The sequence below is a fragment of the Urocitellus parryii genome, chromosome 2 (genome assembly GCF_045843805.1).
Source record: "Urocitellus parryii isolate mUroPar1 chromosome 2, mUroPar1.hap1, whole genome shotgun sequence".
Classification (NCBI taxonomy): Eukaryota; Metazoa; Chordata; class Mammalia; order Rodentia; family Sciuridae; genus Urocitellus; species Urocitellus parryii.
This window is the reverse complement of record NC_135532.1, coordinates 42434275-42460967: the sequence shown is the minus strand read 5'-3', so window position 1 is coordinate 42460967 and position 26693 is coordinate 42434275.

The following is a 26693-nucleotide window of genomic DNA, read 5'->3' as shown; positions in this document are numbered from 1 at the left end:
TTCTCTGGGGACAAATAGATCGATTTAGGCATGCAATAGGGCAATGTGACACATTCTTCAAGATGACACTCAGCAGGAAAGCCAGGGAAGTCTGGGGGAGGACTTGGGCTCTGCTCAATGACAGAAACGTGCCCAGGTTCAGGCTAGTAATGGCAGAGCATGCATCCGGGGACCATGGATGTGCATTAAAGAGCCCAGAAGCTGTGGGCCACGTTTGATGCTGAACAAGGAATGTGCCTGTTCTCTTTCACATGCCCACGGAAGCTCGGACAGGACCTGGAGCAGGGCGGGAACTAACCTAGTGGAGGATGAACCACACAAGACTCATCTCCAACAGCAACATGGTGTGGCCTCAGTGAGCGACTGCAGGAATATTCTCTGGCCGGGCTCCTTCCTGCTCAGCTGGAGGAAGCAGGACCGTCCCTAGGGCTTTGTAAGGTATTTGTATAGAAGCTCATCCCGGGTCCATTCATTTCTGCCTCTCTCAGCAGCCAAACCTTTAAAGACATCATACGTAAGCATATGGATGGCTTTTAGCAGTATTGATTTATGGGTTACTTGTGCCTTTGACTTTCCAGCCTCTCAGTGGAGTCAGGATGACCCTCAGTCAGCCCCATTGTTTTGAGAGAGCCTGATGGAAGTCTCTCTGGGGCAGCCATACACACAGTGTGCACTGCTGCAAAAGTATAGCTACACTCCGACTGGGTGACAAAGGACCCAATGTCCCTGGGAACGGACTCACTGTTAGAATAATATCTGAACCCCTACTCAACCTCATGACCACCTACTCAGCCTGAGATGGTCAGACACTGGGATTGCCTAACTCTGGACTCTGCCCAGGGGTCCTGCCTATCCATTCCCCTGGTTCTTAGTAGGACCATGAGTGCCACAGCTGCTCAGATGACCTGAGCCCCATGCCCCAGATGCTTTAGCTTGGTTAGGCAATGTTCCCCCCAAAAAATAAGAGAAAGGGAAGGAAGCAGGGGAGAGAGGAGAAGCTGTTTGAGGAGGTGAGATACTGAGCTGCCTTTACTACTAAGTACAAACGCACCTCTTTGGGTTTTCATTCAAAACAAATGTATTTAGGATTCGTTAACCACCAAGTATTGTGCAAAAGGCTGCAGAGTTGGTTCCTGTCCTCACAGAGAAACCTCATGAATAATTGTAAAGTTGGTCCCTGGGAGTGTGGAAAAGGGAAGCATTTATCATCGACTCTTGCGTCCCCAGGTCACAGGTCCTCCCAGAGAGCATTAACCACACACCACCACACACATCCCCAGCTTGCGCCTGCCGGGTCTCCAGCAGCCAACAATAGGGGTTTCCTGAGGGGCAGGTGGGAGGTGACCAGTGTGCACATGGACAAGGCACAGTCCTACCTGTGTGGAGTCAACTGGAGCCCATGTGCCATTGCAGCAGGGACAGGAGACAGGTGAGGCCAAGAGGATCTGAAACACCGCCCACAGGAAGAGTTGGGAGGCCAGGATGGCAGCAGCTGCCTGCCACTCCGCATGGGAACATCGAGACCTATATGTCTTGTGGCAGCCTGCACAATGTGAAAGATCCAGACTCTTCTAGAGAGACCTAAATGACAACCAGCACATACTAATCTGTGGGATCGCACTGTCCTCCATGGTCTTCTAAGAACATTCTGTGCTCTGATGCATAAGGTACATCCTCCACCACTTTGGAAGCTAGTCAAATCCCAACCCCCCTCCTCCTGGGGAGGCAGTCAACGCCAAGGAGGACATGATGTCAGCCAGCCAGCATTCAAGTCCCAGGTCTGCCACCTACTGGCGTTGTGACATACTGCATGATTCCTAACTTCTTGGACCTCAGTGTCTTCACCTGTAAAATGGGCAAGTGTAAAATGACAGGGAATTAATGTTCAGCCTATTGTCTGGCACCCAATAAACTCATAATAAAGAAAAGCTATGGTGAGGACCAGGGTGCCAAGCTCTGCCTGCCTCCAGGAGCATCGATGTCTCTGGGGGGAGGGAGGGAATTAGAATGGTCTGCTACTCAAAGAGCGTTCTAAACCTTTAAAGACCTCATCGACTGCTTCTATGTAACATCCCCTTGTGAGCTAATAGAAAGCTTGGCAACAGCAAAATGGCCTGAAACTCTAGTAAAATATGGTAGTAAAATCGGCATCACTTTTTCCTTCCCTCCTGCAGGCCTAAGTGCACCGACAGGAGTGAACTCTGGCAGAAGGGAAATGACTCCATTCTAAAGAGGGTGGGAATTCTTTGCCCCACTGATCCCATTTATTGAGACTGTCTCACCCCAAGAAGGATGCTTGTCCATTACTTCATCAGCTTATGAAAACAGCCCCCAGGGCTTGCCTTTCATCAGCAGATACACCCTACCCCCGCACGCATGAGAAAGGGTCCCCGTTGCTTTGCCTTAAACAAAATAGACACAATACTTTTTATTTATTTGTTTATTTTTATGCAGTGCTGAGGACTGAACCCAGTGCCTCACAGGTGCTAGGCAAGGGCTCAACCACTGAGCCACACCCCAGCCCTGCTCTGCTTTTTGAGTACTTAAGATTCATAACTTTTTTCCTTTGCTTTCAATTACTTAACCTATTCTGTCCCATCATCCCAGATGTAGAACATCAACAAAAACTTAAATATACTAAATACTACATAATTATATTATAATAAGAAAACAATTGTATATTAATATATACATAAATAAATAAATCTAGATGTTGATTTTCAACCTATTTTAATGCCCCTGGGTCAATTTCATGGAAATATTTGCAAAATGGAAAACCTGGGACTTATATCATTACTTTGTCAGTCCACAAATATTTATGGAGCCCTGAGATTGTACCAGGCCTTGGCCTTGGGGTGCAGAGCTGAGGCTCTAGGGGAAAGCTGCTTTGAAGGGACAGACATCCCAAAGCAGTACACGGAGGTCCAGGCATCTGCTCAGCAAACACTTTCTGAACACTTCTTAAGTCCAAGTAATGGGTCAACGTCAAAGCCTTAGCACCTGCTTCCCCAGGCTTGCTGTCTATGGGGGATACTGACAAATAGATCATCACCACTCAGGGCTGAGAGTGGGAGCATAAGGAAGGCCAATGTGTCCTTTCCAGCAATGCCTTCCAGAGATTGACTCCGAGTTTCACTGCAGCCTAGCTGTCCGCTCCCCATCCCCCTGCACACCTCAGTCTCTGGGTGTCAGTTCAGATTACTCCTCTTGCATAAATGAGATGACGATTTATGCTTAATGCTTATATTGTGTATGTTTATATTTTGTGTTTTTTATAGAAAAAATCAATATTTTTATTCATATTTAGCAAATAAACACAGGGTTTGGGATGGGGATTTGTTGAGCCACAGCCGAAGGGGCCCCAGCAAACTTCCAGCTGCCGGCTGATGATTGGCTCACAGCAGCCCCAGCAACATCTAGCTGATTGGCTCCTCTGTGGTGATGCTCATTGGAGATGCTCATTGAGCTGTTTCTCCGCCCTTTCAGACTCATCGTCCTTGATTCCTTTGCAGGGATGGAAACTTCCCTAGGGATGGAGGCTTCCTTGGGATTCCAACCTCCAAGTCAGACATTTTGTCTGTCACAGCCTTCAGAATTCTCATACATCTGAGCTTTGCCAAGAGTCCTTTAAAAAGCCTCGGAGCTGTCTCGGCATGCACATGCTGGAGTCGGTGCAGGTTTTCCATGTATACATTTCTGGGTGGGGTTGCACACACCTGTAATTCCAGCAGCTCGGGAGACAGAGGCAGGAAGATTGCAAGTTCAAAGCAAACTTCAGCAATGGCAAGGTGCTAAGCAACTCAGTGAGACCCTGGGTTGTTCTTTTCTATTCTTTTTAAATCTTCACCATGATGGTTCCATTGTGATATATTTAATAACTCCTCCTTAAAAAGCCATGGGCTACATTTTTGTATTGTATCAACGTATGCCCTGACTGCTCTTGATTATACTGGGAAGCCTCCTTCCTCTAACAATTTACTTAACACTCTTTCGGTTTGTTTTTTACTAATTGCTGATCCCGTATTTCTACTATAATACAACCCAGCAAGATAACACCAAACAAAACCGAGACAGAATGAAATAAAAATGGAACAACACAAAATCATTATATTCTTTCTATCCTCCTGACATGTGCATCCGTCCTTTCTCCCTATCTGTTCCTCAGACGCAAATAGTTTTTCCTCAGATGTGAGCGGTTTTTCTTCCGTCTCACTCATCTCCAGGGACAGGCAACTTAAAACAAAAATGAAGCAAAACAAAAGAGGAAACTTAGAATGGCTACCCATCCTCTCGCCCTGCCCTCAGGGGCGAGCAGTTTACTTACCCTCAGTCGCTCCCCGTGTGAGCCACCAAATGCCGCAGTCTGGCTGGGCACAATTCAGGAGCCACTTGTCAAAAGAAACTAACTTTATTTTTAGAACCACACACGCCAAACAAAACAGCTCCTCAGGAAAAAAACCCTCAGAGCCCAACTGCCACCACCGGCTTCCCACAAGCCTCTCACTCAAAAAACACAAGCCTCTCTCACTCCCACAATCCTCCTGCTCTTGAGGCTCATTGGCTGGGTTGTGTGGGCGGAGCCAAAGAAGTCCCCCAATGAGTAGCTCTGTGGTCTGAAAGGGCAGGGAAACAGCCCAATGAGTATCACTGCAGAGGAGCCAATCAGCTAGATGTTGCTGGGGCAGCTGTGAGCCAATCATCAGCTGGCAGTCTGAAGGGCAGGGAAACAGCCCAATGAGCATCTCCAATGAGCATCACCACAGAGGAGCCAATCAGCTAGATGTTGCTGGGGCCGCTGTGAGCCAATCATCAGCCAGCAGCTGGAAGTTTGCTGGCAGCTGGAAGTTTGCTGGGGCCCCTTCCGCTGTGGCTCTCAACATTTTTTTATTTATTTTATTTTTTTACACTACTGGAGATAGGACCCAGGGCCTTGCACATGCTAGGTAAGCACTCTACCACTTAGCTATATCCCCAGCCCTATTGTAGGTTTTTGAAAAGCACTGAGAAGCATTCCTCTTTCATGCCCAGGTAAAAGCCACAAATCTGGATTATGGAAAGAGAATTTCTTCTCACTCTCTGAGAGGCTGTTTAGAAAGTTCCTGTGTCTGGCCCCAGAGATGCCCCTCTCAGATGTTGACCATGAGAGAGTCCAGCCCCTTGGATGGAGACTCTCTACCCCATCCCCCAACGGTTAAGTCAGGTAAGTAATCCTCACACAGCAGAGAACAGGGAGAGGGAGATAAGATTCACCCTCCCAAATTACTAATAAATGGATAGCTCCTTTCCTTTTGCAATTAAAAATTTTTATTAATACATCACGTACATATAGAAAATTGCATATATCATAAGGTAGAGCTAGAATAATTCTCTCAAAAGAATACCTCTACCCCATAATAACTACCTAGATCAGCAGCTGTGTCTTCCTAATGTGTCTTAAAGTCTAAGTTATTTTGTTTTAAAGTGTCTAGATTTGCCAATCCCAGTCCAATCTTTACCTCGACAGATCTTTAGTAGGATCCCTTCTCCAACACAAGGCCAAGGTGAGGCCAGCATGCTCCTTCTGCGGTCTTGGAGTCTCAGCTACTTGTGCCCAGCAAGCACAAAGTCAGACCTAATACACGCAGCTCCACAGACACAGTAGGAATCCCCAGACGGAAAAAAAGCCATTTCCCTCAAGGAATCATGGGCTGCATAGATACACCTTTGCTTGCCACAAAGACAGCCTTTGAATCATTACACAGAGCAGCAGTGACCTGCTTATAGCTACAGCTTCTCTGCTCAACAGCTCATTCCAGCAGATTCCCTTTAACAACGAAAAGTATATTCCAGCTCTACCCCTTGCATGACTGAAAACTCTTGAGAGTGAACGCACTGAATCTGTCTTTTCCCCATTTTTTACCACTCCCCCAAAGGTTCTGTAGGACTATAATTAAATTCCACTTCTTACCCTCAGAGGCCGCTGAAAGAAGGCTGCTTCTCCCTATCCCATGGCCTAGGGGGGGGATGTTGCCACCAGATGGGACAATAGAAAAGTCACTTCACTGGGACACTGGACACCTATGACATTCCCATTTTCTCCCTTTCAAAATCAACTAAAGGGGCTGGGGTGGTGGCTCCATGGTACAGCACCTGCCCAGCATGTGCAAGGCACTGGGTTTGATTCTCAGCACTGCATAGAAATAAATAAAATAAAGGTCTATTGACAACTAAAAAACATTTTTTAAAAAAAGATCAACTACAGTCCATTCTTGCTTGGCCTTTTGCAGTGCCCCCCTCAGGAGACCTCATTTGGCATTTGGCATCTACTGTCTCATAGGCCTTATTTTTGCACCCCCCCACACACCTTATGATCATCTAAGGCTCAGACAGAATCATTTACCCACAGACGTTCTCAGTATCAACTTGCTACCAGACCACGGGGTAGGAGAGGAATGCATTACAGACCACCAGATTTTTGTCTCCCAATTTCACAAAGTTGTCATCAGGAACTATATCCCCTAACCCCCTACCTAAGAAGGGGTCACGTGACCATTTCTTAACTCTGGAAGAGAAACAAAAAGCTGAGTGTCCTATCTGAGCCTAAAAGTTACAAAGGGTGGCTTCAGGGCTGGGAGTGAGTTCAGTGGTAAAGCTCTTGCCCAGTTTGTCTGAGGCCCTGGGTTCAAACCGCAGCACCACAAAAATTAAAATAAAGTAAAATGCTCAGGCTTCCTTACCCTTTCTTCCCTCCTCAGCTGACTGGACACAGAGAACTCCATGGCCTTCAGGCCTGGAAAAGACACAAAACAGAAAGAGTTAGAATCTCTGAATCACCATGTGGAGGAAAAAAGAATTGCCCATGAACCAGGAATATTTGCATTGGCCTATTTTGCGATTAAGAAATGGAATTTCTGGTCCTTGGCCCATTTGTTGATTGGGTAATTTGTTATCTTATTGTCTAATTTTTTGAGTTCTTTGTATACTCTGGATAGAACAGACACTTCTCAGAGGAGGACATACAATCAATCAACAAGTACATGAAAAAATGCTCACCATCGCTAGCAGTCAGAGAAATGCAAATCAAAACCACTCTAAGATACCATCTCACTCCAGTAAGATTGGCAGCCATTAGGAAGTCAAACAACAACAAGTGCTGGCGAGGATGTGGGGAAAAGGGCACACTTGTACACTGCTGGTGGGACTGCAAAATGGTGAGGCCAATTTGGAAAGCAGTATGGAGATTCCTGGGAAAGCTGGGAATGGAACCACCATTTGACCCAGCTATTGCCCTTCTCGGACTATTCCCTGAAGACCTTAAAAGAGCGTACTACTGCCACATCGATGTTCATAGCAGCACAATTCACAATTGCTAGACTGTGGAACCAACCCAGATTCCCTTCAATAGATGAATGGATAAAAAAAAAATGTGGCATTTATACACCATGGAGTATTACACAGCACTAAAAAATGACAAAATCATGGAATTTGCAGGGAAATGGATGGCACTAGAGCAGATTATGCTTAGTGAAGCTAGCCAATCCCTAAAAAACAAATACCAAATGTCTTCTTTGATATAATGAGAGCAACTAAGAACAGAGCAGGGAGGAAGAGCAGGGAGAAAAGATTAACATTGTAAACAGAGACATGAGGTGGGAGGGAAAGGGAGAGAAAGGGAAATTGCATGGAAATGGAGGGAGACCCTCATTGTTATACAAAATTACATATAAGAGGTTGTGAGGGGAATGGGAAAATAAACAAGGAGAGAAATGAATTACAGTAGATGGGGTAGAGAGAGAAGATGGGAGGGAAGGGGACGGGGGATAGTAGGGGATAGGAAAGGTAGCAGAATACAACAGTTACTAATATGGCATTATGTAAAAATGTGGATGTGTAACCAATGTGATTCTGCAATCTGTATTTGGGGTAAAAATGGGAGTTCATAACCCACTTGAATCTAATGTATGAAATATGATATGTCAAGAGCTTTGTAATGTTTTGAACAACCAATAAAAAAAAAAGAAATGGAATTTCTGGGCTGAGGTTGTGGCTCAATGGTAGCACGCTTGCCTAACATGTATGAGGCACTGGGTTTGATTCTCAGCACCACATACAAATAAATGAAAATAAAAGTTCATCAACAACTAAAAAAAATTAAAAGAAATGGAATTTCACTGTGCTAAGCTACTAAAACACAGGGGTTATTTGCAATAGCCACCAGCATTTCTCTAGCTTATATCATGAACAAGACGTGGACTCTATCATTGAGATGTTGATTTACAGAATATTCAGACTTTCATTTTAGAAATCTCTTTTTTAGCAACAGGATGGAAAATAGACTGGATGGACACCACTTCAGAAGGACACACACACACACACACACACACACACACACACACTTTTCAGGTGCAGCATTTATTCCTCCTTTTTCTTAGAACACTAAATTTCCTCGATTTATTCATTCGGTTTAAATGTGACCAATCCACCTGTAGTTCTACGGATGCGCCTGGACAATCAGAACCAATAAGTGCTAGACTGGAACTTTTTCTAGAAGATTGAGAAAAAAGGACACTGTCCTTCCCGGTTGGGTTACTGATGGGATGGACTAGGACTGGAGCTCACGGCAGCCATCTTGCTTGATCTGGAAAGCAATTGCTCAAAGTCGAATGAATAGGAGATGAAGAGGAAATAGAGTCCAGACAGAGCCTGGGATCCATTTCTTTCCCCCTTTCTAGAGAGTTCCCCTCAGGGGAAAGAAGGCAAATGATCTAGGCTAATATCTTTTTATATATGCTAATAACTGACCTCCTGATAAATAGTTCAGAGAGTTTCAAGAAGTCCTCATCTACAGAATGCTTTTTGCAAGATGTCCCTGGTTTGGGATTGCATGGCTCCCTTGAGAATGTCACACAAATCAAGTAACAAAGTATTTTATAATACAAATAAGTCTTGCTGCATACGATGAGCACAGACTTTAGAGATTTGCTCTTATGCCTAAGGGCCACGTAGCTTGTCTTATGCAGAAGGAGCCCCAGGAGACGTCTCACTCCCGCTTTTCTCTGTATTTAGTTTCTATGGCTCTGTAATGAATTCCCTTAAAATTTACTAGTTTAAACAACATGGTTTTTTTCAGTCTCATATTCTCTGTGGGTCAGGAATTTGGACAGGGCTCAGCAGGTCAGGTTGTCTTTGCTCCATAGTGTCTGGGGCCTCCCCTTGACAGAACTCAAAAACTAGAAATGACTTGGTGGGCTGGGAATAGAAGTCCTGGTCACTCCCATGACTGGAGACTGATGTTTCCTGGGAGCTCACTCCATGCTAAGATGGGGTCACTTTCCACAGGGACCAGGTCCCAGGGGTGAGCATCCCAAGAAGAACAGACAGAAGTCAAATCACCTTTTAGGACCTAAACTCAGAGCGTTACTACTATCATGCTCACCTGATAACCCAGATGCGATGAAAGGGAATACGCACTCCACCTCTCAAGAGTTGGAGTCACAAAGTCACATAGGAGCATAGGTTGTGTTCGCTTCCTGCTATTTGTGGGAGATCTTGTGACCATCTCAGGACATGCAACCTGCCTCATGCTGTTTGCCTACGCCAATGAACTGCTTATCTCTTGAAGCTACTAGTTAAGATCATTGATAAAAGTAACGTCTCCGATTTGGCAGAGTATATCAGAGCCAAAAGATAACGAACAAGGAAGCACCATGATGAAAATGTTTGTGCTCTATATTTGGCTGCGTATGAAGTCAAAATTGTCCTTAAACTTCAACTGCATGAGCCAATCTTCTTTTAATAGAAATCTGTTTGCCTTGTTTTATAATAAAAAATGTAGGAATGACATAGTGTGTACATATTATTTACCAACTGATTAGGTGGTATTTTGGGATGTTTATCAAAATATACACAGCCTACATGACAAGATTGTTGTAAATGTCTTTTTAAAAAAAAAAAACCTGAGGAAATTAGAACGAAGAGAAAACAGTCACGTAAAAATGAAACCAAGGGTGGGGTTATCACCATAGTTCATGTGGGGATATAGCCAACATGTAAGGGAGATGGGATTATTTCAACAGCAAACAACTGTTGAAATAATTCAAGCGAGGAAGAAAAGAGAAACAAGTAGGTCCATTCCTTCGGATTTGTTGACTGACTAAATGTGAAAAATAAGGGACAGAATGAAGTACAATAGGAGTGCAGTAGAACTTCCATGCTTCTGGCCTTAGTGATTGTGACAGACAGAGGTATGATCCATTGAGACAGGGATAAGTTAACAAAGAGGAAGTTTGTTATGGATGTGAGATGTCCCCCAAAGCTCACATGTGAGACAATGCAAGAAGGTTCAGAGGAGAAATGATTGGGTTATGAGAGCCTTAGCCCAATCCGTGAATTAATCCCCTGATGGGATTAACTGTGTTGGAAGTGGTGGGGTGTGGCTGGAGGAGGTGGGCATTGGGGTGGTTTGTGGGTATATGTTTGGTATCAGGCAAGTAGAGTCTCTCTCTGCTTCCTGTTCATCAGGTGAACTGCTTCCCTCTGCCACTCTCTTCCGCCATGTTGTTCAGCCTCACCTTGAGTCCTGAGGAATGGAGCCGGCTGCCTGTGGACTGAAACCTCTGAAACCATGATTCCCCCAGATAAACTTCCTCCTCTAAAATTGACCTTAGTGGGTCTTTTAGTCACAGCAGTGGAAAAGCTAACACAGGGGGACCAGTGGGGGCTACTGAGTTCTTCCTAGACTTCTTGAGTGTGAGATGCCCAGAGAGCCTGGGCATAGAGATGAAAAGTATCAACCGGTTTTCTAAGACAGGAAATGAGGAGAGGCCCTGAACTAAAAATATGTATTCAGTCAGCAGCAAACATTTTTAAATCATCTAATAAGGGAAAGACATTGTGCTAAGTGCTGGTCAGCACAACAGGACCTCTACCTCATGGAGTCACGGGCAGAGAAGTGACAGTTGGAGCCATGGATGTGCATGAGGTCACCCAGGAATGTTGTCTTGGGCAAGTTAGACAGCCCTCTACTTACAGGGCAAGCTGTGGCAAGGGTCCCAGAGGAGATTGAGAAGGAGTGACCAGAGAGGTAAGGTAAGCCAGGAGGGATGTCCAGCAGGAGAGAGTAGGTGGACTGTTGGCAAAAGTACTCAGTAAAGTATTATGTAAAGATAAGTGCTAATTATCATTTCTGCCCCTCATCTCTCAAGTCCTTTCTAAAATCACTTTAAGAATCATGGCCGGGGCTGGGGATGTGGCTCAAGCGGTAGCGCGTTTGCCTGGCATGTGTGGGGCGCTGGGTTCGATGCTCAGCACCACATAAAAATAAAGATGTTGTGTACACTGAAAACTGAAAAATAAATATATTTTAAAAAAAGAATCATTGCCTGCCTTTCCTAAGTTTCTTGAAAAAACTTGGGACATTTTTCACCTTTATATTGTTACCGCTGTTGGCCGGTGAGGAGTTCTTGCTTCCCCGATGTTGAAGAATAACACCAAAGAAGCACGCCCAGGCAAGGTCAGAGTAGAGATTAGAAATTTATTAAAGGACAGAAGAAAAGACTTCTCCCGGAGGAAGAAGGGGACCCAGAAGGTGGAATCCGTGGAAGTGCAGTTGTCTCCCCTTTTTATAGTTCTTTCAGTGATGGAATGTAGGTTGGAAGGCCCGAGGGGTGGGACACAGGTGGGCCAAAGAAGTGGTCTGAGCAGGAAGGACTTCATTATCACTCCTTTGTGATGGACTATCTCCAAATCTGCTGGGGGCTATTCATTAATACTTCTTCCAGGTGGACTTTGGCCTAGGGCCTCTTCAGGACTTCATTAACATTCCATGAGTTGTCCTCTGTGTTTTCCCTGAGTCATTCCCAGCATGGCCTCCATTTTAGATTTCACTCGATATTAGACCCGATTTACCTAACTACACTAACTACCTAACTTTAAATCTGGCTTCAATATCACCTAGTAGTTTGTACCATGTTAAGTCAGTGTTTGTGGAAGTATCATGTCTGATTATAAGTGTGTGTGTGTGTGTGTATGTCTGTGTGTGTGTGTGTCTGTCTGTCTCCATGTCTGGTCTCCCTAACCAGATCAACTACTCAAGGATAAAGCACAACTTGAGTGCTTTGCCATCAGACCCCCTAGTATATTAAAGTCACTCAATCAATATTGGTTAAACTGAATTTTCTCCCCTGTTCCAGTAACCAAGCACTTACATACTCTCTGTGAGCATGGATGTACTGCCTGAAGGGAAATGATCCGTTTTCCTCCTTCTAATCCCTGTTGTTCCTTTGCGCTGTGTAGTCTTGTGGTGTTTTTAGGACAATGATAGAATCGAGGTTTCCAAGGTTGATAAACAGGGAGCACTAAACCTCCCCAAGCCCAGAATAAACCAGCTCTGGTGAGAGCTGAAAGACAGCTACAGCACACAGACTCAGGACCAGATAAGACCCAGGGGGTCACCTGGTGATGACATAAATCTACTCTGGCCCCATCATCGTACAAGTGAGGAACAGAGATCTAGAGAATTTCTGAAAATCGCCCAAGGACACAGCTAGTTAATGGGGCAGAGTTGGAAATCGAATCCAAAACTCAAGACTCCCAGACCTCGGATCCTTGCACACCCCAAAGTTTCCTCAGTTTGATATCTATAAGCCTAGAATACTATGAGCCTAAAATATGGCACCCTAAGCTATTCTGCCTTCCACATGATACTTCAGAGGGTCTGCAAATAGCCCGGCTGGCAGGTGTGCACAAATGGGTGAATAAATCATTGTTGAGCTCCACTGCACCACATTCTGTCTACTATCTCCATAATGATTCCATAATGTGCTGATGCTTCTAATCAACATTCATTTATGGCATAATATTTGGGAAAATACTCCAGACTCAGGTCATACACTTGTTTTTTGCAGGACCTATATAAACTGCCATTTTCCTTTAAGGACTCTCCCTTTAGAGTGCTGGATCAGAGGCAATGTCATTAATAAATGCAAACAAACAAAAACAACTTTCACGTGATCATTTGTTTCTGTTTCCATCCCATCTGAAGTCCTAATGCTTCTGTGACATTGTAATCTTCTCCAGTACCAACTAAACCTGATGTCACAAACAAAGGATTATCACTCTAGCCAAGGAATAAATAGTAGGAGGAGAGAGAAGATCCTGTTTCCATGTCAGTGTTTCTGGAAATTTTGTTTGTAGGGAAGGAACAAAATAGAAAATCCCTTCTATTCTCACATTTAATAAGAATAAGAAACAGGATGCTTAACATCTCTTAAGTTTCATTCTAAGAGCCAGACACTTTCCTGAGTACATTTTCACATCTGTGAACCCAATTAATGTTTGTAGCAATCCCTCAAAGGAGGAATTATTCACAATTCACCAAAATGGAAAAGTCAACTTTTAGAAAGGTTAAAGAATTGGTCCACAGGTTTTTTTTATAGATAGTGAGTATTAGAACCAAAATTTAGTAAAAGTGAGTTGTGGGATAAAATAAGATATTTAAATAAGAAAGAAGGTAAGGGAAAATTCCTTAGACTCTTAAAGAAAGCCTTATATTCTTAAAGAAATCACAAATGGCAGATAATAAAAGTCATCATCCCTCCTACAAACGAAGCTACTGAGACTTTGAGAAATTAAGTGACTTTCTCAAATTCCCAGAGCCAGTAAGTAGCAGAAGAATTAACCATTCCTGTGCATCCTCTAGCAGTGTCCTGTAAGGTAACATCAGTTATTATGAAGCATATAAGATGTACAAAGGACTGTTTTAATCACATAATTTATCATATTGGATCCTTGCAATGAAAATCCTGATCATCTTATCAGGTAGTTATCATAATCCATATCTTACAGATGAAGAAATCAGAGTCAAGAGAAATGAAAAATTAGAATACATCAGAGTCTAAATGCAAACCCAGGTGTGCCTACTACTGTTTAGACACTTTGGCTATATCATATCATATACTAAAAATAGAATAAATTTCCTTCATGGTCAAAAAAATTTTTTTTCTACCCACTTACCATGGAGTTTCAAATTTCTACCATTTGATCCAATCCTTCAAAATTACAGAAGAAAATGCCCATTTCCCATTACCAACCATTTTCCCTTCATGTGGCTTAGTCTCCTTTTCTCCTCTCCTGATTTCTGGACATGGGGATGGCCAAGCTTCAGATCTACCCCCTGCCAAACAGATTGAAGGAGTGAAGTGGAAGATTCTTACCTAAATCCCTAAATGTCTGTATGGAATAAGACACACCTACCAGCTTGGAACACTTACTTCATGGTAATATCTGAGAAAAAAAAAAAGAAAAAGAAAAAAGAAAAGAAAACTATATCCTCTTCAAGCTACCAAATTATTGAGCAATCATAAATACCTGTTATTGTAAGTCGTGGGTTATATTGCTCTGCAGTGATAGGGGCATCCCTCTCCAGACTTTTCACAGTTCTTACAACAGGAAGTGATCTGCTAATTCAAGCAGAAAATCATTTCTTCAGAGGATATTTGTGTTAGTCAGCATTGTGTCACTATATGACCTATATAACCTGACAAGAACAATTTAGAGGAAGAAAAGTTTATTTTGTCTTCCAGTTTAAGATTTAACCCCAGGTCAGCCAGCTCCGTGGCCCTGGGCTCAAGGTAAGGCAGAACATCAGGGCAGAAGGGTGTGGTGAAGGGAGCTGCTCAGAACGTGGCGGCCAGGAAGTAGGGAGAGGGAAGGGGCTCAAGGAAGATTTCCCCTTCCAGAGCACTCCCCCGTGACCACCTCCTCCAGTCATGCTCCACCTGCCTACAGTTACCACCCCAATCCATTCAAACCAGGATGCACAGTTTAGGTTACAGCTCTCACAGTTCAATCACTTCCTCTCCAAACATTCCTACATTAACACAGGAGATTTGGGGGACGCCTTCTATCTAAACCATAAGATTCCACCTCTGAACCCCAAAACTCACGTCTATCTCACACTGCAAAATACACTTAGTCCGTCTCTGAGAGGCCCCATAATCTTAACGGTTCCACCAATGCTCAAAAGTTTAAGTACAAAGTCTCCTCTAAGAATCAAGGCAAACCCTTGGCTGTGAGCCCCTCTAAAAATCAAAGCAAATTATACATATCCAATATACAGGTGGTACAGAATAAACATTTCCATTCCAAAAGGGAGGAATGGGTGCATAGAAAGAAGAGATGAGGTCAAAGCAAGACCAAAACCCAGGTAGGCAAACAGGTCCTATAACTCCACACACTCCACACGGCATCTAGGACACACGGTGGTGAGATGTGCTCTCTAAAGGGTTTGGGCTGTCCTGCCCCTTTGTTCTTGCAATTTGCAGCACAGCTAGGCTCTCTTTTAGCCTAGCTCACCCTTCAGCCAGCAGGTTTTTTCATTTTGTTGTTGTGGTTTGGGTTTTGGTTTGGGCAGACAGTCAATGTCACTGACATTTCTTCATTGCTGAGGTCTCCATTCCAACTTTAGCTTCACCTGCACAGCTTCCCTCATCACTCTTGGGACAGCCCACATAAATGCCAGCCCTGCTACACTTTGATCTCCCAGGCCTTCCTTTGAAATCTTGGTGGAAGCTTCCATGACCCTTAATTCCAGCATTTTGTGCTGGTGTCAACCAGCACCACGTGGTTGACACCAAGATCTGCTGCCAGCTCATACAGTAGCTGAGTTCCCTGGGATTATAGCTGTGAAACCCCTTCTACATCCTGGAGCCTAAAATGGATGTGGTCTTACAAATTTCTGAGATTCTCTTAAACCATCTCTCCTATTGTCTCTGCAAAGTACTTAGTATCTCTTTTGTGGCCATAATCTCTAACTACAATACCTTCCTTGGCCCCAATTTTACATGCACATTTCTGGCCAAACTGCAGGTTTTTAAAATAATTTAGCTCTTCTTTCTGCTCCCTATTCTCACAGTAAGCCTGATTAAGACCTGCCAGCAAAATCCATACCACTGACTGAATGTGTGCTAATTTGAAATTTCCTCCACCAGATGAATGAGTCCATCACTTTTAAATTCAGTGTCCCACAAAGTCATAGGACATGGGAAAAACACAGCCGGTTCATTGCCAGATTGTAACATGAATAGCTTCTAGTCCAATTCCCAATAAAGTCCTCATTTCCATCTCAAACCTCACAAACACAGTCTTTATTGTCTGCATTCTGGCCTTCTGAGTTCTTACTAGAATTGCCATTAAGGTCCACTTACCACATTCTAAAGCTTTTCCAGACTGCATCGCCAAACTTTCCCAAACTCCTTCCACAAACCAGTTCCAAAGTCCTCTGAACCACATGGTCAGTTTCGTCACAGCAGAGACCCCACTTTTGGTGTCCATTTCTATGTTAGTCAGTTCTGTCTTGCTGTGACCAAAACTCCCAACAAGAACAGTTTGGAGGAAAGAAAGTTTATTTTGGTTCATGGCTTCAGTTTTTTAGTTCATGGTTGGCCAACTCCATTGTTCTGGTTCAAGGTGACGCAGAACATCATGGCGGAAGGGTACAGCAGGAAGAGGTGGGTCACCAGGGCTGTGTTCTGGAAGGGTTCGTCTTCCCTGAGGCTCCTTCCCCTTCATCTCTCTCTGTTTCTTGGCCACCCATGAATGAAGCAGCTCTTCTCCCCATGGCCCTTCTGCCACGATGTTCGGCCTCACCTTAGGCTCAGAGCAATGGAGCTGGCCTGCCACGGCCTGAATCTCTGAAACAATGAGACAAAATAAACTTAGCCTCTTCTAAGTTGTTCTTGTTGGGTATTTTGGTTACAGTCATGCAAAGCTGACTAGCACAATATTGCAAGCGCTTAGAATTAAGGGGAAGCCTAGAAAAACAGCCCAGGGAAACAGGGAGGGGGAAAGGAAGCTAGGCTGTTGGACACCACAGGAACCACTTGGAGAGGTCATCCCTCTGGGCGCCACAGGACAGAAGACCGGACACCAGAGCCGGTGCTGGGAACTAAACACCACTGGGGTCGCCATGGCCACCATGACCCCTGGGATCCATTGTTGCTGATGCCAGAACAAATTCCCCACCTTCTGGCTGCCTTGCATCTCCTGTTCCAGATTCACAGCCCAGGCTGAGGACTGGATTGACCATAACCAGATTATATACCCCAGACTTGCATTCTCAGGAAGGAGATACACCTCTGGCTTTTTGAAAGCAATTCCAGCCCCCACTGTGACTCGGAAAGAGCTTTGGATGTTGGGTAGCCAAAATAAAAACTGAAAAACTGCAAGTTGTCCTCCCAGAACAACCACAAAAAATGCTTCTATATCAATCTGGTTCTATGAAAATGCTCAGGTTTCCAAAGTGCTCTAAGCTGGACATCACTCTCACCAAGCTCATTATATTCAATCTCCTGGTTTGTCTTAGTTGGAATTCTTTAAGTTACAAGTGACAGAAACTTAAATTAAAAGTATTATGGCATAAAACAAGGAGTGGGGCATCAGCTTACACAAGCGCCAGCTCACTGGGCTCATCCTCTCTCATCCCTCCCCCCCCTCCCCCCCATATCACCATGGCTCTCCCTGTCATGGTGACAAGGTCCCTGCTTACATCTTCAGGCAGGTGTTCTCTCCTCTCAGTGCACACAAGTCCTGGGATGGCATCTCACCTGGCTTTTATGTGTCACTTGCTAAATTAACCACCAAGGACGGTCGGTTTCCACACCTGAAGTCAGCTCCACACAAACCAAATGACAGTGAATGCAAGATGGCAATGTCCTCACGGATAATTAGGATGCTACTGTCAGAGGGAGGAGGGAAAGGAAGTTGGGTATGTTAAAACAAGAGCTGTCGGGCTGGGCACGATGGTGCACGCCTGTAATCCCAGCGGCTCAGGAGGCTGAGACAAGAGGATCGTGAGTTCAAAGCCAACCTCAGCAAAAGTGAGGTGCTAAGCAACTCAGTGAGACCCTGTCTCTAAATAAAACACAAAATAGGGGTGGGGATGTGATTCACTGGTTGAGTGCCTCTGAGTTCAATCCCTAAGACCCACCCCCCATCCCCCCATAAAAAAAATGAACAAGAGCTGTCAATTCCAAGAGTCAAATCATAGGCTGCAACAGAGGCTTTTAAAAAGGTTATCATACAATACAAATCAAGTACAGAAACCCAAAAAAATCAGATTTTTCTCCCACTTCCTGGAAGCTTAGTGTTACATCCAGAATAAAAAACTGAATGTGTGTCTAAAAAGATAAAAACACAGTTAGATGTAGTAAAATAGGGTATCTTGTCTTTGTTATACCATTGACATTTAGGGCTACATATTCTTCATTTGGGAGGAGCTATCTTGTGTGCTGTAGGATCTGGTGTGCTGTAGTGTAGCCTTGGTCTCTACCCACTGGATGCCAATACCAGGCATACCTCCAACCCCAGCTGTGAAACCAAAAAGTCTTCAGACATTGCCAAACATTTCCTGGGGGAACAGTCACTGACCAGTTGAAAATCGCCACAGAAGAAGGCATGAGAACGGGGGTGGGGGGGGGGAAGCTTCCAAACACTAACTAGGGAGGGAAACCCAAGCCAGCTGGTCCAGCACGGTCCTCTGCAGCCCTGGACCCTGCACAGTTGGAGTCGTGGGCAGAAGAATCTGGTTTCTGGACAGGAGGTGGCAAAGCCAGAGATCTTCTGGTCCTGCTCAAAACCTAGCAGGGACCTGGCCTCCGGGGTCTCTGCTGCAATTCAAGTTTAACAGAACCAGGAGCCCTACTGCTTAGTGAGTGCCCTCTGCACCCGAGGCACCCGATGCCGACATTTAGGTTCACGATCATCACACCAATGCTCCGATTCAGGGTTACCTTCATTTTACAATGGTAGAAACCGGAGCTCTCAGGAATGGAGTAATTGCCCCCCAGAATCACAGTACAATGAATGGCCAGAGCTGGGACTGAGATCGGTGACAACCAGCCTCCAGGGCCTCCCCTTTTCCAGCACCCACAGAGGCCTCCCTGCATTTCTGCTTCTGATGAAATCCCCACCCAGGCTCCCATGACCTGCGATTTTTTTGTTCTGGGTTCTCTTTTCTGAGATCTTATTTAATATTTTCTTTCATTCCTCCCCCTGTATCTGTGGATGTCTGATGTGAGAGATTAATCCCTTTATCTCCACAGGCCAAAAACAACAAAGGAAACTAAAAACAGTAATTGCAAGAATGGCTCACCCTCAGATGAATGAGCGTCCTTTACGATTTCTCTTGGAGATCTGGTCGTATCAGAGTTTTGTTTCATGCACTGATTTACAATTGTGGGATTTAAATGTATCATTTTAGAGGACTCAGAGTACAACAAAGGATCATATGTCTGAGACTCAGAGGACCTGGGTTTTCATTTTGGCCCTGCTACAGGTTTGCTGTGTGTCCTTGGGGAAATCATGGAACCTCTCTGAGTCTCATGTTTTCAACTATAAAATTGGGAGCCCAGACTTATTAACCTACAAGGACTCTTCCAGCAATTTGATGAAAGTATCAAGTCTAAGAATTAATCCCATGACCATTTAAAAAGACTGAAATATTTAGACTGGGTCTCAGATAAGTGGCAAGTGCTCCTTGCAGGGAGGTGACTGGAATAACAGCTGCACCTGACTTTAGCTGTGTTCCATGAGGACAGAGACGGGGGCGGGGCTGCGTCACCCGAGTCTTGATAGAAATGGTGATTAAAAATGCATACCCAGGCTGAAGGAGGACACCTAGTGAATAGTGATAGCCCTCGATGTCATCTACCTGGCAGGGCTGACAGGGATCTAGACGGGAGGCAGAAGGTGGGGCACAAGCAGGGCCCGGCCAGGGAACACGTCAACAGGGAGTCCAGCTCAGGAGCCCCTCCCCAGCTGACCTTAGGACATAGCCATGACACAGCAGCTCCCAGTGTGCAAGCAGGGGCAGGTGCTGCAGCCTTCTGTCCCAGAGCCTGCTGGGTCCTGCAGAAGACAGCGACATCACCAAGGCCTGCCGGGAGGCCTGCAGCAGGAGGGGTACCCTGCACAGATGACAGCATGGTCTGTCACTCCCACCAGAACCAGTGACCTCCGAAGGCAGGAAGGCGTGGGTGGCGTGGGTGCACCGCTGCTGTGCCGTTGTGTTTTCGTCAAAGTGAGTCTCTAATGGCTCCTCACACCTTAGGAACTAGAAACCCAGCCAGGCACACGCCTGTCATCCCAGCGGCTCGGGAGGCTGAGGCTGGAGGATTGCAAGTTCAAAGCCAGCCTCAGCAAAAAGCGAGGCACTAAGCAACTAGGTGAGATCCTGTCTCTAAATAAAATACAAAAGAGGACTGGGGATGTGGCTCAGTGGTCGAGGGCCCCTGAGTTCAATCCCTGCCCCCCCCCACACACACACCCTTCACCATCTCCCCCCCCCGCCCCCCGCAAAAAAAAAAAAAAAAAAAAAGAGAGAGAGAAGTGGAAACCCAACTGAGCTGCGAGTCACTTGCCTGAGCTTCATGGTGAAGGTGGCTGGAGGGCTACCCCTAGGGGGTATTCAGGGCAACTAGTCTCTTGCTCTTCCTGCCCCTACCATGTGCCATGTTGCCCCCGCCCCTGCCCGGCATCCCGCCACCCCTGTCCGCATGCTCCATGTGGAAATATGGCTCAGGGAACACTGGAAACCACTAAGATCCCCCGCTCTGCTCCTCAAGTCCTGGACAGATAGAAAAGTCAAGCTGGGTAAAGACAGGCTTCCACCCTGGTCAGATTGACAAGAGCCGGCCCTTCCCAGTGGAGAGAGGAGGGAGTGGAGGGGACGATTTGGCATGAGGAGAGCCATGTCAGATGGCTCCCATGGGCAAGATGTTTGAGGAGGTATCCTGCCAGCTGGTGGGCTGAGGGCTTCATGGATTGTGGGGTCATCAGTAAGAGGAGGGAGTAGAAGCTTCGAGGGTGGAGGAGTTTGTGCAGCAGGAGTGTGTTGACTGGGAAGAAGGACGACAGCATTCCAAGATGTTGAGACGCTGTTTCCTGGGCCTGGTCACTTTCAGGTTGTTGGGAAATGTCATAGCACTATGGACTGTCACTGGGAAAGTTCGCAAAAACTTTAAAGTCAGTCGTCGTCACTCCTCAGCATCTTCTAAGGTTTTATGTGCTTGGAAAGTTTCTCTGACCCTTCCAGGCAGAATGAGCATCCCTCACACACTTCACTCACCTTTTCTCTATTACACCCAGAGGGTCTTCATCTGATTTGCTTGACTATGTACCCCAAGTGCCAGGAACAGTCCCTGGCACATGGAGGAGATTGGCAATGTTCCACTCCCCGCTCCCTCACCCCTTCTCCCTCCTATTTCCACACCCATTATCCATTGACTTCCAATATTTTTATTCGGGATTTAAGCAAAAGTCTTCATGAGCGAATGAAAGAATGAATAAATGAACGATTTGATCACCCATCTTCCTATTAAACAGTAGCCCTTTCTAAAAATCATTTCCATATCCTATACCAATGCCTGACACACTGTAGGTGCTATATAAGCGTTTTGGGTTTTTGTTTTTTGTTTTTTTTAAATGAGGCAAAGACCAAACAAAAAAGACCAACACCAAAGACCAAAAAAAAAAAAAAAAAAAAAAAAAAAGGTTCCAACATCAACTGCAGGCAGTGTTTGCTCTCTGGCTGCCCCAGAAATCCTTTGCTCCCACCCAACATCCCCACCCCACCCCCTCATCCCTCGCCTAAAATCTAGATGAATTTCTGAGTTGTTCTCTCAACAAGCAATACATTCACGTCTTTCCCCTCCAAAAACATGTGTGCAAATCATTTGCTTTGGCTAAAGATCAAGCCAGGCAAATGTCTAGCCCCCTCCAACGGCAGAAAAATAAACACAGGATGGAGTAAGGACACGGCCTAAAGCAGGAGAAAATGTCTACCTCCTTGAGTTCATTTGAGGAGCTTATTTTGTAAGAAATGTGTATTTGTAGAATCATAAATGAGAACTTGCAGACCTCCCAGGCTCCCTACTAATCCCCTCCAGAGGACATGGCTCGCAGGACAGCACCTCCACCACCAAATCTGCATAATAGACATAATTACTATTATTAGGGTGAGTGACAGCAACACTGTCATTAAAAATGTTGCATAATCTTACTTTCTTGTTTTTGCCTATGGTAAATTAAGATCATTTCCATGTCCTCTTGAAAGGATTCAGCTGTCCGGCTTCTCTCTCTCTTCCCATCTCCCTCCCTCCCCTCTGTCCCACTCCCCCCTCCCTCACCCCTTCTCCCTCCTATTTCCACACCCATTATCCATCGACTTCCAATATTTTTATTTGGGATTTAAGCAAAAGTCTCCCCCTTGCCCTTTTAATTTTGGGTTGTGACATCTAAGACATGGTCACTGCCCTTTATTTAGGAGATCTGGAGCCATTATTCATCACCATCCACCCCGGAGGGCTTGCCCAACTCTCTAGCCTTGTCTTGGAATGACTGCCTTCTGTGGGCTTCCGGTAGGAAACCCACTGGTCACTTTGCACTGAACTCTTGATGTGACTCCTTGGCACTTGGAAACTGAATGTTTTGGTTTTTTTTCCTACAGAAAATGTGGTATGTATTTATTTTATTTAATTGATTTTATTTTTTTAAATACACGACAGTGGAATGCATCACAATTCTTATTACAGAACTGAGCTTTAAGAGGCCACGTTTCAAGTCCATCCAAAGGAGAAGCCTGGGGCAAAGGCTAACGGTTTAGCTCTGAAAAGCAGGGAATCTGAGTAGGAAAGAGCAAGCCCAAGTATTAATCAAAAAAACTACAGGCAACTATAAAATCGCCATTTGTGTTCACTGCTTAGTGCTACAATTTCTACAAACCACTACCTTAGTAGCTTAAAGTAACAGATTTATCCCACTATATGGATAAATCTAAGCCCACTATATGGAGGCTTAAAGTCCCAAATCCAGGTGCTGGGCCCCTCAGAAGCAGCGAGAGCAGGATCCTTCCCCGCCTCTCAGCTTCCAGAGGCCTTTTGGCAATCCCTGCTGTCCTTCGGCTTTTCAAAGTGTCTCTCCAGTCTCCACCTGCATCCTCTCACGGCCTCCCTCCTGGTGTGCTTCTGTGGGTCCTCTCCTCTTCTTAGGGCCCATTCTAATCTGTATGATCTCACCTTGACTCATCACCTCTGCAAAGACCCTACCCCCAAATCTGAAGTTCCACCTGGACATGATTTTGGGAAGGTCACTATTCAACTCAGCCCAGGATTTAAGAAACATAGGAAGAGAAATAGATTTTGAAAATTTTTCCCCTGGATTTCTTCATGTTCCCTTGTGTAGCTTTCAAACATCACCTGGGAGAGAAGCAATGAATGAATATAGTTGGGTTTGGGGGTAGTTTTCTTGTTTAATCCAAAAGTTTCCAAAAAGCTAATTTAAATTTAGAGGCTTCAAAGTTTTTTTTTTTTTTTTTTTTTTTTTGTTGTTTTCAGAGCAATCCTCAATGTTACTTTCAGCCCAGTGTACACATCTCAACAGAAGAGGATCCTTTCCTTCTGGGTGTCCCACCTCCAAGACCAGGGACTGCCTTAGAGTGATTCCTCACCTGAGAAAAGGAGGGTTTACCATGAGGACAGCAGAAAGTCCAGGGGCTGGTGGGGTTGGTGGCCCACTCCTGTAATGCCAGTGACTTGAGAGGCCCAGTCAGGAGGATCCCAAGTTTGAGGCTAGCCGCAGCAACTTAGTGAAAGCCTGTCTCAAAATAAAAATAAAAATATGGGCAGGGGATATAGCTCAGTGGTAGAGAGCCCCCAGGCTCAATGACCAGTCTCTGTCTTAACAAACAAACAACAATAAAATAAAACAGTCCAGGGGCTGAAGTGTGTAGGAAAATACCTGAGGCCTTTCAAAGTCTCATTTTGAAGTGACATGAGGCTCCTTTGTATAAATTTCATACAGATAGACTTGTCTTAAACGGGATTCCAGTCATGGTAACTAAAATTAAGGTTTCTTTCCTTTCTTAAAAGAAATTTGCCATTTCCTGTGTCCACACAATCATGGCAAAAGAAGGCAAGTCAGTTCTCCAGATGTTCCAGGCCCCAGGACCCATGTTTAAATGACAAAAACATAAAAATAAACCGAATGAATTTATTTTAAAAAGTAGCCCACTGGTTCTCAGTCAGAAGGAGCTTTGCCCCACGTTGGGCCACATCTGCAGACACTTTTCGTTGTCACGACTGGGCGAATGCTTGCTGCAGGCACCTGGAGAGCAGGGATGCCACTCACCCTAAGTGCCCAGGACGGTCCTTCTCAGCACAGACGACTCTGTCTAGCTCCAAACATGAAGAGTTCCAAGGCCAAGGAGCGCAGGTCCAGCACTTAGAAAATCTCTTTAAAGCCACACATTGATCATGTTTCTCTCCTGCTCAAATGGCTGCACGTTATCTTTGAGAATTTGAGCTCTTTGGCCTTTCAGACCTTCTAGAACTTTCCCCAGGCTTCCCTTTCCAGCCTTCTCTCTGACTATTGCCCAACCTGCCTACCCCCACCCTGGGCCTGCACACACACCGCTCAAGGCCTTCCCAGCTCTCCCAACTTGAAAAGGTCCATTCCAGCCTCAGCTCTCCACCCAAACCTTCCCTTTCCTCCAAGGACTGGCCGAGCCCTGCCTCCTCCAAGCTCTCAGGACCCACCCTCTGGCTCCACCACACGTCCCTCTCCACCTCAGGACACTCCAGGACGCTCTTCTCCTCCTGTCCCACCAAGATACCAGCTCTTTTCCACCTCTGTCCCCCTGGTTCCTCGAGGGACCAGCTGCACCTTAGGATTCAGCTTAAATGACATCACTTCAGAAAGGGCCCTCCTGATGTCCCTTTCACTCCCTAAGTTCTCTGTCACCACTGTTTGGTTCCTCGGTACTACTTGTCACCATAGCGCCTCCTGTCTACTCGTAGGACTAGCTTACTTCTCTCCTGCATTTTTTCTCACACTAGAATATTCATGCCGAGGACAGGAACTTTTCAGCTTGTTCTTCCATATGCCCCAGCCCCTTCACAATCCCGTGAGTCGGATTCAAGAAAAGGTTTCCATACTTATTTGTTAAATGAATGAATCAACATCTGACTCATACACGGGGGGTTTTGTTCCTGAACTCCTGGGGTATCTCTCTCAATCTCCAGAGCAGAGCTGCTTTGCCCTGGAGGAACAGCATCATGCATTAGATGAATCAGTGTCTGCCACACTTGAGTATCTACAGTTTCCTTGTATTTTATTTATTTATTTATGGGGGCAGGGGTACCGGGGATTGAACTCAGGGGCACTTACTGAGCCACATCCCCATCCCTATTTTGTATTTTATTTAGAGACAGGATCTCACTGAGGTGCTTAGCGCCTCATAGTAGTTGCTGAGGCTGCCTTTGAACTCGCCATCCTCCTGCCTCAGTCTCCGGAGCCACTGGGATTACAGGCCTGTACCACTACCGCTGGCTTTTCCTTGTATTTTAGATTGAGACTCCACAGTAAGCTTGTTTCACAGATAATTCTAAATAGTTGATGGAGGAAGCAGCAAGCAGTATTCTGATTGGTCAGTAAACTAACATGTAGGTGCAATATGCTGATGGGGATTTCACAATTGTTACACTTCTACTATTTGATAGCACGGCTGTACCTCATTTATTATCACTGGGCCTTTATGCTCTTTCTGGGGACAAGTTTCCATTGGTCTGTTTATCAAACTCTACTAGTTCCTTGCTCTGCAAAGATCTGGCCAACAGCCTCTCCACTGCCTTTGGGCTTTGCTCTCTGGGGCAGATGTGAATGAGAATTGGGACTGGACTTGCACCACATTTTCCCATAATTTTCTCCAGTCTCCTGTGGTAGAGAGGCTATCTATCTCCTGTTATTCTCTTTTATTCTATGGTTTTAGAATCTTCAGTTGGGAGAGACACTTCCTTAAAGACCATTTCTCCCAGATGCCTTTGCACTTAGTCATGGCTGCGAGACAGAATTCTGGATGGTGGGAGGCCAACAGAAGCTATCTGTGCAGTTTCCTAATGGCACACTTAAAAGATGAGTGCCTTCCATTTTCCTCTCCTGGCTCAATGTAGACATGGCAGTGCCCAACATGCAGATGAGGGCAATGTCCAGTGATGGCAGAACAGTGAGACTGAAGGTAACTAGATCAACAACATCACAGCTGCCACGCAGCCCTGATGAGGGGTGGAGAGAGTTCCAGGCTTTTCTATCTTCTCCACTAAGAAAATTAGCAGCACCATTTTGCCAAATTGAGGTAAAGGAGGAGTATGTGCATATTGCTCAATAAAAACAGGAGAAATTCTGGATGTTGAGCCCATGTGTCCACTATGTTCCTCAGCCAACTCTGCTGTCCAGGCTTCTCTTCATTGGCCTTCCAACTTTTTTTTTTTTTTTTCAGTACCAAGGAGTGAACCCGGGGATGTTCAACTGCTGAGCCACATCCCCAGCCCTTTTGATGTTTTTTTTTTTTTTAATTTTGATTCAGCATCTTGCTAAGTTGCTTAGGACATATTACATTAATGAGACTGGCTTCAAACCTGCAATCCTCCTGCCTCAGCCTCTCAAGCCTCTGGGATTACAGGTGTGCACCACGATGCCTGGCTGGCCTTCCAACTTTGATCTTGTCAATGGGCACTGCTGAGTCTGCACAAAATTATCTGAATAGCGGATACCTTGAGAGGCCCTGAACAGGCGTGTCTTCTGCCAGCAGTGCTTTCTACATTCCCACATGGAATCTGCCCCTTTCTCTTTTCTCAGTTTTCCCTCAGCTTTCATTTACTGCA